The 13,291-nt window shown below is 42.0% G+C and overlaps 1 protein-coding gene across 2 annotated transcripts in view; it reads left to right on the top strand.

The window, feature by feature from the left end:
* The first annotated feature begins 12,136 nt into the window (after positions 1 to 12,136).
* itgb1a (integrin, beta 1a) overlaps positions 12,137 to 13,291 on the top strand; it is a 31,848-nt gene continuing 30,693 nt past the window's right edge. For both annotated transcript variants that reach the window (XM_083995636.1, XM_083995635.1), the window contains exon 1: positions 12,137 to 12,380. The gene's annotated coding sequence lies outside the window, so the exon portion shown is untranslated. The remainder of the gene's footprint in view (positions 12,381 to 13,291) is intronic.

Genomic DNA, 13,291 nt, shown 5'->3' with positions numbered 1-13,291 from the left:
CAAAAAAAAACTTGATCCTGAGATCAGTGGCGTCTTTTTTTCTTTTCTTTTTTTTTTTACATCCGTGTGCATTGTATTTTTGGTGCCGTGGTGAACACATTCTCCGCTTATAGTTCATTTCAACCTCTCCCCCCACCCAGCCCACCCAACCCACCACCGTCCGTCCGCGCTTCTTCTCAGCTATAGAGGACTGTAGCTCCAGCCGTTGTGTGCTATAATGAACTAGAGAAAAAGGATACTGTAGCGTGGACTCAAAAAGAAACCGATGTTGCACTGATAAATATATTTAAGAGGTTTATGTGTTTATAACATTCATTTGCAAAAAAAATGATGAAAAAAACTGAAGAAAGTAAAAAAAAGAAAAAAAATACACATACAAAAAAAAACTGGTGTTCATTTCTTTCATCTTTTTATATATATAGTTTCAGATTATGTGATATAATTCTGAAATGTAAAGATATTGAGATGTTTTCATTATTGAAAAAGGCATAATAGATTTTTCCAACAGTAATGTCCCCTGTCCTCCCCCCTCCCCCCTCCCCTTCTCCATTAACATGGCATATTAACGCTTCGTTTTGTACTGTCATTCAAAAGATTTTGTGCAGATTTTTTGTTTTTTTTTACAAGAATAAGAAAAATAAGACTTTTATTTTCAATACTGCTTCTGTAATTTGCTGTTGTAGGAATAAAAAAAATGAATAAACAGCAAACGCCTTAAAAAAATGAAAAAAGAAAAAGAGAATATTTGTTGTGATCCAAGAGTCTGAAGAAAAAAGTCCCAACAGTTTTCTTGTCCTATATAGATCTACATCACTGTTGTGCTGTAAAGGGTTATAACCAGCAGCCACACACACAAACACACACACACACACACAATCAGTTTCCTGCTTCACTTATTATAAGGTGAAAGCAGTGAAAAACAGCAAGACAGTGATGTAAAGAAGACAGTTTATTTGTCCAGTGTCTGTCTCACAGCCATCGCTTTTCCCAAAGATCCAAATAAACAGTGTCTTCATATGAAGGTGGCTGATCATTTATTTGATTATTCATTGATCACACAGCAATAAGTGAATATTTATTACTTATTATGGGGCAGATGGAAGCAGGGCCGTTGCTAGGAATTCTGGGTCCCCTTAAAGAATACTAAAGTGGGCCCCTCCCCATAACTTTTCCTTCTTTTTTTTCTTAGACTACGTATGTATTCTCGTTTTTTATTTAGCCTTCTTTGTTTTGATGCTAATGCAGCATTACACTGCAAAAACTCAAGTATCTTAGCGAGAATATTTGTCTTATTTCTAGTCAAAATGTCATTTCTAGTCAAAACAAATCTCATTCTACTTAAAATAAGACAAATCATATTAAAAGTAGCTTGTTTTTAGACACTTTTTACTTCTTTCAAGCAGATTTTCACTTGGAATAAGTAGAAAAAATCTGATAGTGGAGCAAGTTTTTCTTCCTTATTACAGTACAAGCACAACAAATTTACTGTCATTGGCAGATTTTTCTATTTATTGTGCATTTAAGTTAAAATTATCTAAAAACAAGTTAATTTTTAGGTAATGAGTGTTATTTTAGGTGGAAAGAGATTAGTTTTGACTAGAAATTAGACATTGGACAAATATGTTGAGTTTTTACAGTGTACTATGAGTATTAGTCAGGGTCTTACGCAGAATAAATCAGTCATACAAAGATTAGACTACTGGGGTCTTTTAAGGGCCCTACTGGGCGCTGGGCCCCTAGAATTATCATCACCTTCCTCCCCTATACAACGGCCCTGGATGGAAGTCCTCTTTAACCCCACCTATTGGAGCGTTGCACTGTGGTGAGGCATGATGGCAGGGAGCGGCTGCTGTTGCTGCTGACCACTAATGAGAAGCTGATGTGAGCTGCACTGCCTGGTTTCATCATGTTGCTCTGTCATTAGCTGAAATTAGGCTTCGTCTTCATTTTCACTGATATTTTTTTCCTTTTTCTTCTCCAAGTAAACGTAGGTCATTCCAGATCCCAAACTGTTTGAGTCTTTTATTTTGACAGGACATCTTTAATTAGGATGAGTCCAGCTAGCAGCAAAACATAACAGCAAATTATTATTAGTGATGATATTTGTGTTAAAACCAGGGCAACCGGTGGAGGGAAGGTCGCGTCTTTGTGCCTCGCACCAACAAACCCTACAGGGTAAAGGAAAAAGTCCCATAGTACCGTTGATCTGCGCTGTTTACACTGCAAAAACTCTTGTTTCTTGTCAAAATGTCTCATTTCTAGTCAAAACTAATCTCTTTCCACTTCAAATAAGACTCATCACCTAAAAATTTACTTGTTTTTAGATCATTTTCACTTGTTTCAAACAAATTTTCACTTGAAATGAGTAGAACAAGTTTTTTGTGCTTGTAATAAGGAAGAAAAACTTGCTCCACTATCAGATTTTTCTACTTATTTCAAGTGAAATATGCTTGAAAGAAGTAAAAAAGTGTCTAAAAACAAGCTACTTTTTATGTGATGAGTCTAATTTTAAAGTATAGTGAGATTTGTTTTGACTAGAAATGACATTTTGACTAGAAATAAGACAAATATTCTTGTGTACCTGTCCAGAAAAATGTTTCCAAAAACTCACTCTGCTTTTTCTGATCCCAAACTGTTTGAGTCTTTTATTTTGACAGGACGTCCTTAATTAGGACGAGTCCAGCAGCAGCAAAACATAACAGCAAATTATTATTAGTGATGATATTTGTGTTAAAACGTTTGCTCATCTTGGATAAACAGCGGCGATGCTCAGGCTCCCATTATCATAAACAAGCAAATTAGACATCGTAACATCATTTGGCTGCTGTATATCCTTCACACTCAATTAACTGGCAGAGATTTGTAACCCAGCAACCCCTGCTACATCCTTTTTTATCTCTCTTAAAACTACTTGAACCAACAAGGCTGGCGTCGCATCATCACACTGCTCTGCTCTGCATTAATTAGTTAATCAGTCGTGCAAACAATGAGACAAAGCAGCGCCGTCATCACTCATTTATTTATTGCAGCTGAAGTGATTTAGAGCTGCAATCACAGAGTTTGAAAACATTAAAATGATCTATTCATACAAATTAATAGCCTACACTCAGTTGTATAATGATGATGCATCACTGGATATTCACTCTGTCATTTAGCAGACACACTTTATATTAGAAAGTTTGAATGCATCATATTCACTGATGCTTGAAATAGGCTATAACTTGGTGTTTTGTCTTTACACCCAAAAAAATCCATCATTTTAGAAGAGATTTTGGTGGAAACATTGTCACGACCCGGCTCATGGTCGGACAAATAAAAGGAACTGCGCAGGTAAAAGTAACAAAATGATAATTTATTTCCCTAACAAAGGGACCAAAATGATGACAAAGCAAACAAAGGGAACACAAAAGAAAACGAGGGGCTGCAGCACACAGCTCTCCCTCCGGAGCCAGGCGATGTCAGGCAGAGAGTGAGGCAGGAGGAAGGACCAGCTTATCACAGGTTGGGAATTGGCCACGCCCACCAGCTCATCACCTGCAGCTTGACAAGGCAGAGACAACCATACACGCACACACACACAGGCATACACAGGCAGGAGGCCGTCACACCCCCCTCCCTGAAGAACGGGGCCCAACCCCGAAGCCGACAATAGCTCCCCCATCATTAAACCAAAACTCAAACCAATTTTTTTTTTTTTTTACTTTGCAAATATATACACATTCTACTTACTATAAAGTTTATGTGTTTTCTTCACAAATATATACATTCTACTTACTTTAAAGATTTTTTTTTTTCACAAATATATACATTTTACTTACTTTAAAGATTTTTTTTTTTTTTCACAAATATATACATTTTACTTTGAAGTTTTACTTTTTTTTTTTTTGTCTTTTTTTTTTCACGTATAGAGTTTACCATGTTTAAGGCACACGCACAAGGGCACACACATCCGAGGACAGGAACACCAACTGCTGTTGAGAACCACTCAGCTCACCACGCGCATCTTCCACACCCCCACCTCAGCAACCTGGTACCAGTGGGAAGCAATTTAAGAGGGAAGGACGACAGAAGAGAGAACAGGAGAGCAAAAGAACATCGTAACAGCAATAAAGTCTTAGCTCAACCCTCAATCCTGAGGAACGCGAGACAGTGCGTCGGCTACGACGTTTTCCGCACCCTTTATGTGTCTAATATCAAGCCAATGTGACTGTAGAAATAACGACCAACGTATCAGACGCTGGTTAGGACATTGCAGCGAGTTCAAAAACAAAAGTGGGTTGTGGTCAGTGTACACCACTACGGGTACCGCTCCAGAGCCCAAGTACACTTTGAAGTTTCTCAGAGCCCAAACTAAGGCCAGTGCCTCTTTTTCAATCGTTGAATAGTTCAATTGATACGAGTTAAATTTCTTGGAGAAGAAACACACTGGTTTTTCCAAACCCAACTCATCGGCTTGCAACAAAACCCCACCTACTCCGATGTGACTAGCGTCGACTTGAAGCGCAAAAGGTCGGTCAAACCTCGGAGCGGCCAGGACCGGTGCTTCACACAGCAGAGACTTTATCCTCTCAAACGCCTGCTGACAGAGAGTAGACCACACAAATGGGACACACATTTTAAGTAGATCAGTTAATGGTGCAACGACTTCTGAGAAGTTACGGCAAAACCCCCTGTAATACCCCACCAAACCCAGAAACCTCATCAGTTCCTTCTTAGTAGTGGGCGGAGGATAGAACTGGACAGCTCTTATTTTCTCTGCAACGGGACGGACTTTACCCTGACCCACAGCCGGAATCGGAAACAGAGGAGCTGGTTTAATCACCTGATTGGGCTTCCCCGCAAGTTGACAGGTATGACAGGTTTTCACATACTCAGACACATCCCTCTTTAATTTAGGCCAAAAAAAATGTTTCAGCACTCGGTTGTATGTTTTTCTCACCCCGCAGTGACCCGAGTCATCATGGGCCCGGCGAAGCACCGTCTCACGGAGCTTAGAAGGCAGGACAATCTGGAGGACGGGATCCCCTACAAAATCGTCCCCGTGAGGCACCCATTTTCTCATGAGCAATCCCTTCAACAAAAAGTAACAGTGAGAGTCGTTCTTTACCTCCGACGCAGGCAACACCATGTCAAACAGTCCCTTCAGGGACGCGTCGGCTCGCTGCTCACTCTCCAACTCTTCCTGCGTAACTGAAAGGGAAACATCAGACAGGGAGAAACACAGCCCATCTACTGCCTCACCATCACCCACGCCACACTCAGGCGGCTCTGGTGGAGAATGTTGGGACATGGACCGCGTCACCGCACACGCTGTGAACACTTCGGGGAAACTTATTTCATCCTCATCAGGCTGCTTCCTCACCAGGGGAACTGAGGAAACCACTGGAGACGGGGCCACATCACCCCACACACGCTCACCTGCAGCACCGTTACCCAGGATCAGAGTGACCCCCTCAACAGGCAGCGCCGGCCTCACACCCACAGCTATCTCGCCCTGGAAGAGATCAGAGTGTAATGTGATTTTGTGCAGAGGGACTTGCAAAACATTCATTTCCATACCTACAACAGGCACCCAACAACCTGTGTGAGTCTCGGCGGAAAAAGGCAGCACAGAAGCCTGAATGAAGGAATCAAAGGACGCTGTGTCGCGCAGTATTTTAACTGGCACCTTCAACCTGCCCCCCACCAGAGAAACATGGCCCCCAGAAATGAACGGCAGAAAAGACGCCAATCCCACAGACACCGATTCACCCCGAGCTGGCACACCCACCTCACTCACCACTGGTGCGCGAGGCAACGAGACAGCGCAGCAAGCACCCATTGGCTGCGCCACGGGACCCCCCTGGGGAACCCTGGGTTTAAGTGCGTAACAATCAGCTCTGAAATGACCTCTTTTATGACAATAACTGCAGGTTTTTTCAAAACCCCTCGAGTTACGTTCCCAGGCGTCGGATTTACCTGAACGACCAACATAACTCCCCAGAGCTGCCTCAGCACGCTCTGCAAACGGTCCACCACGGCTGCCACTATGCGCGCGCCACTCACCAAAAGAGCGTTTATGCGTCAACACATAGTCATCCGCCACAGAAGCAGCTTCAGACACACGTCTTACCTTGAGATCATTAATGTGTTGTGCAATGTTTTCAGGTAAGGAATTTTTGAACTGCTCCAACACAATTAACTCGGACAAATCCTCAAACGTCTCCACTTTTAACGCGGTACACCAACGCGCAAAATGACCCGTCAGGTCACGAGCAAACTCAAGGTGCGTCTGCTTCTCCATTCTCCGCCACGAACGAAAGCGCTGGCGATAAGCCTCCGGCACGAGCTCGTACACTTTCAATACGGCAGACTTTACACACTCATAATTCTGGCCCTCAACACCTGACAGAGCAGAATAAGCTTCTTGCGCACGGCCAGTCAGTGCGCACTGGAGCATCAGCGTGCGGGCTGACTCAGGCCACTTCCTCGCCTCGGCCACTCGCTCAAACAAAGAGAAAAAAGCTTCCGGCTCTTTCTCATTAAATTTAGGCAACAAACGAAGATTACCCAAAACATCAAAACTGCCAGGCGACTCAGGTGACGGGGACGCATCAAAAGAATCCAACACTCCCACCGTCTTTCCACTTTTAATCAAATCCAGCCTCTGCTGCTGCAGTACAATCTTAGCCTGCTCTGTTTCACACTGCATTTTCTTAAGGGCTAATTCTCTTTCAGCATCAATCTTGAGCTTCATTTGTTCATGCTCCAGTTGCAACACTAACAGTTCTTTCTGTTGCTCAAACGTGAGCTCACTCGCGCCCGCAGCCAGTGGAGCCAAACTCTCCACCCTGGCCTGGGGAAGACGCGCAGCACTCGACAATATACCCAACTCGCACAATGCAGCAAACACAACATTCTGAATCGTCGCGTCTTTCACCCTTCTATCTGGGATATCGATATGATAATGCTCCGCTATTTTAAACAATTGTTCCCGCGTGCATTTATCCAGCAACTCCTCCGACGGAGCCTGAACAAAAAACGCCACATCCGCCATACTCTACACACAGTAATACAAAACTCCAGGACACTTACCTTTGCTGCTACTACTAGGTAACTCCCAAACAAGGAGCTACGAAAAAAACAAGCCGAGACACCCCAACCCCTAACTACCTACCACAATACTTACAAAACCTCACGTAGTCTTCGTCGGCTTGCCGAGCTCGAAGTGACACCAACCGCAGGATATCACATCTGACCGAGACTGGCCAGCTGCAACAACCCAAGCCAGCGCACTCCCTCCTCAGGGTTACCGACCAAAACAAAAAAGGCAAAATAATAAAGTGGCGAGATCTGCTCACCCGGCGGCTAACTGATCAGGATGCCCGGACCAAACAATTATCTTTAAGCAGCAACAAAAGCCAAGTGACCCAGAGAAACAACACAACCATGGCCCAACATTTACCGACGCAGTTCACAGCTAAACCGTGGCGTACAAACCACACACACAAGCCCTCGCGACTTCCGGGTTCCCACGCTACTCAATAGTAACGCCGCCACAGCGGTTCCATTCACAAATTCCCATGAGTTCATTCACAACTCTGGCTTACTAGCGCACACGGACAACGAGACGAGCCCCCACATTTGTCACGACCCGGCTCATGGTCGGACAAATAAAAGGAACTGCGCAGGTAAAAGTAACAAAATGATAATTTATTTCCCTAACAAAGGGACCAAAATGATGACAAAGCAAACAAAGGGAACACAAAAGAAAACGAGGGGCTGCAGCACACAGCTCTCCCTCCGGAGCCAGGCGATGTCAGGCAGAGAGTGAGGCAGGAGGAAGGACCAGCTTATCACAGGTTGGGAATTGGCCACGCCCACCAGCTCATCACCTGCAGCTTGACAAGGCAGAGACAACCATACACGCACACACACACAGGCATACACAGGCAGGAGGCCGTCACAACATCTACTTTTTCCTCATTGGCTGAACGCTTTCTTCATTTTAAGTTAACTTATAGAGTCTGTTTTTAATTTTCAGACCACTTGAGAATCAGAAAAACCTGCAGAAAAATCTGCTCTTATACGTCATGACCCATGGAGAGCTTCAATAAAATGTCAGTACCCTTTATAAAGTGTGATATATAAGAAAGACAGAGGCATCAACTTAACCATTTAAAAATATGTAATAGTAATAGTAATAGTAGTAACAGTCTCTCACACAGGTGTGAACTGTCTGCAGTTTTCTCTTTCTGCCACCAGATGGCCCCATGGAGCAGCAACACTGAGAATAACTGTATTATGGGCATAAATAGAAATGTAATTAGAGTTTAACACAAAGGCTCAGTCATAGAAGAGTCTTATATAACCATAGAAACACCACAGGAGTGATCCTATGTTAGATTTTATGATGTGTATTAAAATAGAAATCACTACCAGAGGAAATAAACAAACAATAATATACACCTGTGCTGTTTTTTTTATTGGAGACATTTTGACAGGTCACAGCTGGGGAAAAGCGCAGGTGTAAATAATAAAATACACGATGGCTGAATTCAATCTTCAGGGTGCAGGTTTTGTTCATACTGTAGTTAATGTTATTATTAACCTGAGGCAAAGTGTCTGCACTCAAAAACAAAACAAAAAACAAAAATTTTAAGTCATCCTGAGAGTGGCAGGTGTTGTTGCATCTCGCTGCCTGGGATATTATGAACATGAAAAACAAGAAAATATACTGTAAAAAACAGAATATTACATTCATCCGTGTGTCCACGCAGTGACAGAAACTGGCCACAGGGAGGCGCTAGAACAAAGGGAAGTGCTGATGTACATATATGGTATAAACAACTCTCTTATCAAGTCATTTATTTAATTGCACAAATTGCACATGCATGTCTATTACAACAATTTGGATAGATAAGATGGAGATTGCACTTATGTAATATACAGTAGCAACATACAGCGGGGAAAATAAGTATTGAACACGTCAACATTTTTCTTAGAAAATATATTTCTAATAGAGCTATTGACATGAAATTTTCACCATATGTCGGCATCAACCCAAGTAATGCACATATACAAAGAAATCTGAACATTAATGTCCATAAATTAAGTTATGTGTAATAAAGTGAAATGACACAGGGAATAAGTATTGAACACATGAAGAAAAGGAGGGGCAGAAAGGTATGGAAAGCCAAGAAAGCAGAGTTTGTCAGTATTTAGAATGTAATCATGTCTCCTATCAGTGCAAAGTAATATCTGCTGGTTTAGTCCTGATTGATGCCTTTTAAAAAGGTTTCTCACCACCAAGGTGTCAGACAAGAAGTATTGCATGGTGGGCAATGGCAAAGAGCTGTCTAAAGACCTATGCAACCAAAGATTTCAGACAGAAGAGTCAAAACAACAATCAGAAGGGTTCCCTAACAGTCCAGGACACTGGTGGAGACTAGAGCTTCAGACAGACCTGGGATCAGCAGGTACAGTTGTTTCAGAGAAAACAATAAGTAACACACTCAACCGCCATGTCTTGCATGGTGTGTGTACATGGAGGCCATGGCGGTTGAGTGTGTTACTTATTGTTTTCTCTGAAACAACTGTACCTGCTGATCCCAGGTCTTTCTGAAGCTCTCCACCAGTGTCCTGGACTGTTAGGGAACCCTTCTGATTATTGTTTTGACTCTTGTTTGCAATAGTAAGGTTGTGTAGGTCTTTAGACAGCTCTTAGACAGCTCTTTGCCATTGCCCACCATGCAATACTTCTTGTCTGACACCTTGGTGGTGAGAAACCTTTTTAAAAGGCATCAATCAGGACTAAACCAGCAGATATCACTTTGCACTGATAGGAGACAGGATTACATTCTAAATACTGACAAACTCCAGCTACTTTCTTGGCTTTCCATACCTTTTTGCCCCTCCTTTTCTTCATGTGTTCAATACTTATTCCCTGTGTCATTTCACTTAATTAAACATAACTTAATTTATGGACATTAATGTTCAGATTTCTTTGTATATGTGCATTACTTGGGTTGATGCCGACATCTGGTGAAAATTTCATGTCAATAGCTCTATTAGAAATATATTTTCTAAGAAAAATGTTGACGTGTTCAATACTTATTTTCCCCGCTGTATCTGTATTTATAGTGTTTGACTTTTATGGGCAGAAATATGTAACATTTTTTATGTTTTTTTTATTATTATCTTGATTTCTGCATATTTCCATCACAGCATTTTTCATCTAAACCAATCTGAGATTCTTTTTTAGTCATAAGACATTCCTCCTTGTCATCACTTCCACTTCCTGCTGTGCAGTCAGAGCAAATTTCTTTATTTGGACTATATTTTTTGCTCACTCTGTGGTTTTTGGACCCGCTCTGCTCATTCTCAAGTGTGATTCATATAACTAAAGTTGCTGTGGATTCTCTGGAATTAAAACAAACCTTTTGGGTGAATCACTGTGAAAAAGAAAAAGACCAAGCTTACATATGCCAGACATATGAGCTGCAGAAAAAGGACAGAATAAACTTGGATTGCGTAGATACGTTAAGGCAGATTTAACTTGTCACCCATCTACAGGCCTCGGTCCTTCAGCAGCTCTGAGGGAAATGCAGAGCTGCATTCCTCTGTAAACACTCTCTAGAGACTAAACAGGATCCACGGATCTTCCGGACTTGATAGTTTGTTTTCTCTCACATTTTTCCACTGTGTCCTCCTCAGTTGCTGCTGAGACAGAAATAACTTTCCAATAAGTTTAAAGCAAATAAATAACGGGGTTGATTATTTTCACTTAAACTCATCCAATAAATACATTGGCTCATGTGGCTGTGGAAAAGTGAACTTAAAAAGGTGATAAGAAACTCTTGTTTATTCAGTTTTATTATAAGGTAGCTAAAGATTCAATAAAGTTTAACATCTCAGTGTAAACAGTCCTCATTATCGAAACTGCTTCTCATGCACTTTCTGCAGTTATGAAAACCTATATTATTTTTAATATGACAAACATGGCAAATTTGATCTTCTTCTAAAAAAAAAACAAAAAAAGGAGAAATGTGAATAAATAGAGTTTATATTAAGGGTGATAGTGATGAGGCTGACAATAATGACGATGATGATGATGGTGTCAGCTTTAATAGAGTTACTGACTGATGTGACATTGAATAAAAATGTTGGCAGCATCTGTATAAATAGGCAATTATGTGAGAGGGGGGGTTGTTCCTCGAGCTGTGACGACAGAGGGAGGCGTGTCAAGGCAGCAAAATTAACCTGGATTAAAACGGAAGCGCATAAACTAATGCTTTCAAAATAAAAACAAGCAAAAAAATGTGATGGATATTTTTTGAAGTATGGCTACAATGACCAGAGACGGTAACACACATACAGACACAATTACACTACTTCATAGGCTTCTTCTACCTGAATCATCGCTTTAGAATGAAGGTGCATAAAAACAAACCAAAACTACTCACTTCTAGCTTCTAGGCCCTATTTGTTGTATTTGTTTACTTGCTTGTGTACATGCAATATACTGTAGCCTAAACAAGTGTATAATTTTTTGCAAATTGTAGTAGGGTAGCTAGCCTATTTTATCAATTGAATTGTCTGTTTGCTCGTTTTCTCTGTTGCTGTCATTGTCTCCTCTTCCATTAGCCTATTATAAAATGCTTTCATTATTCTACTGTAATTTCATCTCGCATATCGAGTTTTATGATTTTATGATTAGGTGTTTTAAATCCTACATTGTGGGCTACACAAACAAGATTTGAAAGTTAGCATTAGCTAGGTTAGGCTAGCTAAACTTTTTTATTTTTTTTTATTTTACTGTAGCCTATAGCCTAAATTGGATTGTCCTTGTTAAATAAATGAGTAAATAAACTAAAACTATATTAGCTACATGTAAACGCAATTATTAGCCTACATTACAGAAAGACGCTGTTTAAATGTAGTTGCCTGTGGGTTATGGGGTTTTATTTTGAAAGTCCTTACCGGAAGTGTGTATTGTACGTCGTGCGCATTGACAGTCCTGTGTTTCCAGGCAGGAGGAGCGGAGCGCAGCGGGGCTGACTCTCCGTTTAGACCGATTTAGACCGAGGAAAAGAGGCTCCTCGTCGCCGCCGCTGGGACTTTAACTCGCCGCGGGCTGTCGAGCCGTTCCCGCCGGTGGTTTTCCGTCTAAACTCCTGCACACACACACAGGGTTTCTTTCTTTCCTCGGAGGCCGGTCGAGGGGAATGAGTAGCGGGGCAAAGCTGCGGTGACTTCAGACGGAGGAGACAGTCAGTGGCCCCCGGTCGGTCGGTGTGTCGGTGCCAACAGGGCAGAGAGTCGCTGCTGCGTATCGGTCATCACCGGGAGCTGCACACGGAGACTCAGCTCCTCTCTGGATGTAACAGCACCGCGCCAAGGTAAACAGGCTGAAGAGGCTGCTCTGTTCACTTTGTTTCCATCCCTGTTCAAACTAAATTAACTTTTTTTTTTGTTATTGTGACATTTTATATTAAATCGTTTGTAAAGTGTCTTTAGTGGTGTTAAAGTGCTATTTTGGGTTTATTGTGGACTGAATGCTGCCTTTTGTGCTCAAAAGTGTAGTTTTACATGCCAAACTGTCACTACAATGATAAAACATCACTCAGATTTTAAAGGTTTTTATTTGAAATCATATTTTAATTAGCTGGGAAGTCGTTGTGGCTCGTTGCTCTGTATAAAAGTGGTGTTTTTAGGTTTTATAGTGGTTTTTCTAAGTCTAGATAGCCTATAATGTGCAGCATCATTGTTGAACTAATCTGCATTGTGATCTACAGTATGCATTGCGAGCTGTTTGCTGTGGATTGTCATATGACAGGGCTTCAACAAGTGATCTCACATGGTCTGTTAAAATTAACCCAGGGATCACTTCACATCAGATACAGCTGCCCTGGAGGCAGGCAGGGAGTGAGGCAGGGAGGCAGGGAGGCAGGGAGGTTTACAAGTGCTCCAAGCATGTGTGAGATTATTACAGTCTGGGGATGGGATGTGCAACACTACAGTGGCTTTGTGGTTCCACATAAAGAGCCGGCTGCTCGTTAGTGCATGATTGACAGGCTGCAGAGGATCCACAGGATGGATACCTCCTCTTCTTCCTTCTTCCTCCTCCTCCTCCTCCTCCTCCTCCTCCTCCTCCTCCTCCTCCTCCTCCTCCTCAGCATCATCTCCTCTGAAGGGCAGCAGGAGGATGAAGGGCTAATAAATACATCTGACCGAGCTGACTCCACGCTGCAGCAGCCGGAGATGGAGACGGAGAGCCAAGGCATCGGTTTAATCAGGGAAATGGAGGCAG

The sequence above is a fragment of the Trachurus trachurus genome (assembly GCF_905171665.1).
Source record: "Trachurus trachurus genome assembly, chromosome: 20".
NCBI lineage: Eukaryota > Metazoa > Chordata > Actinopteri > Carangiformes > Carangidae > Trachurus > Trachurus trachurus.
The sequence above is the reverse complement of the archived record's forward strand: the minus strand, read 5'-3'. Positions and strand labels throughout refer to the sequence as shown.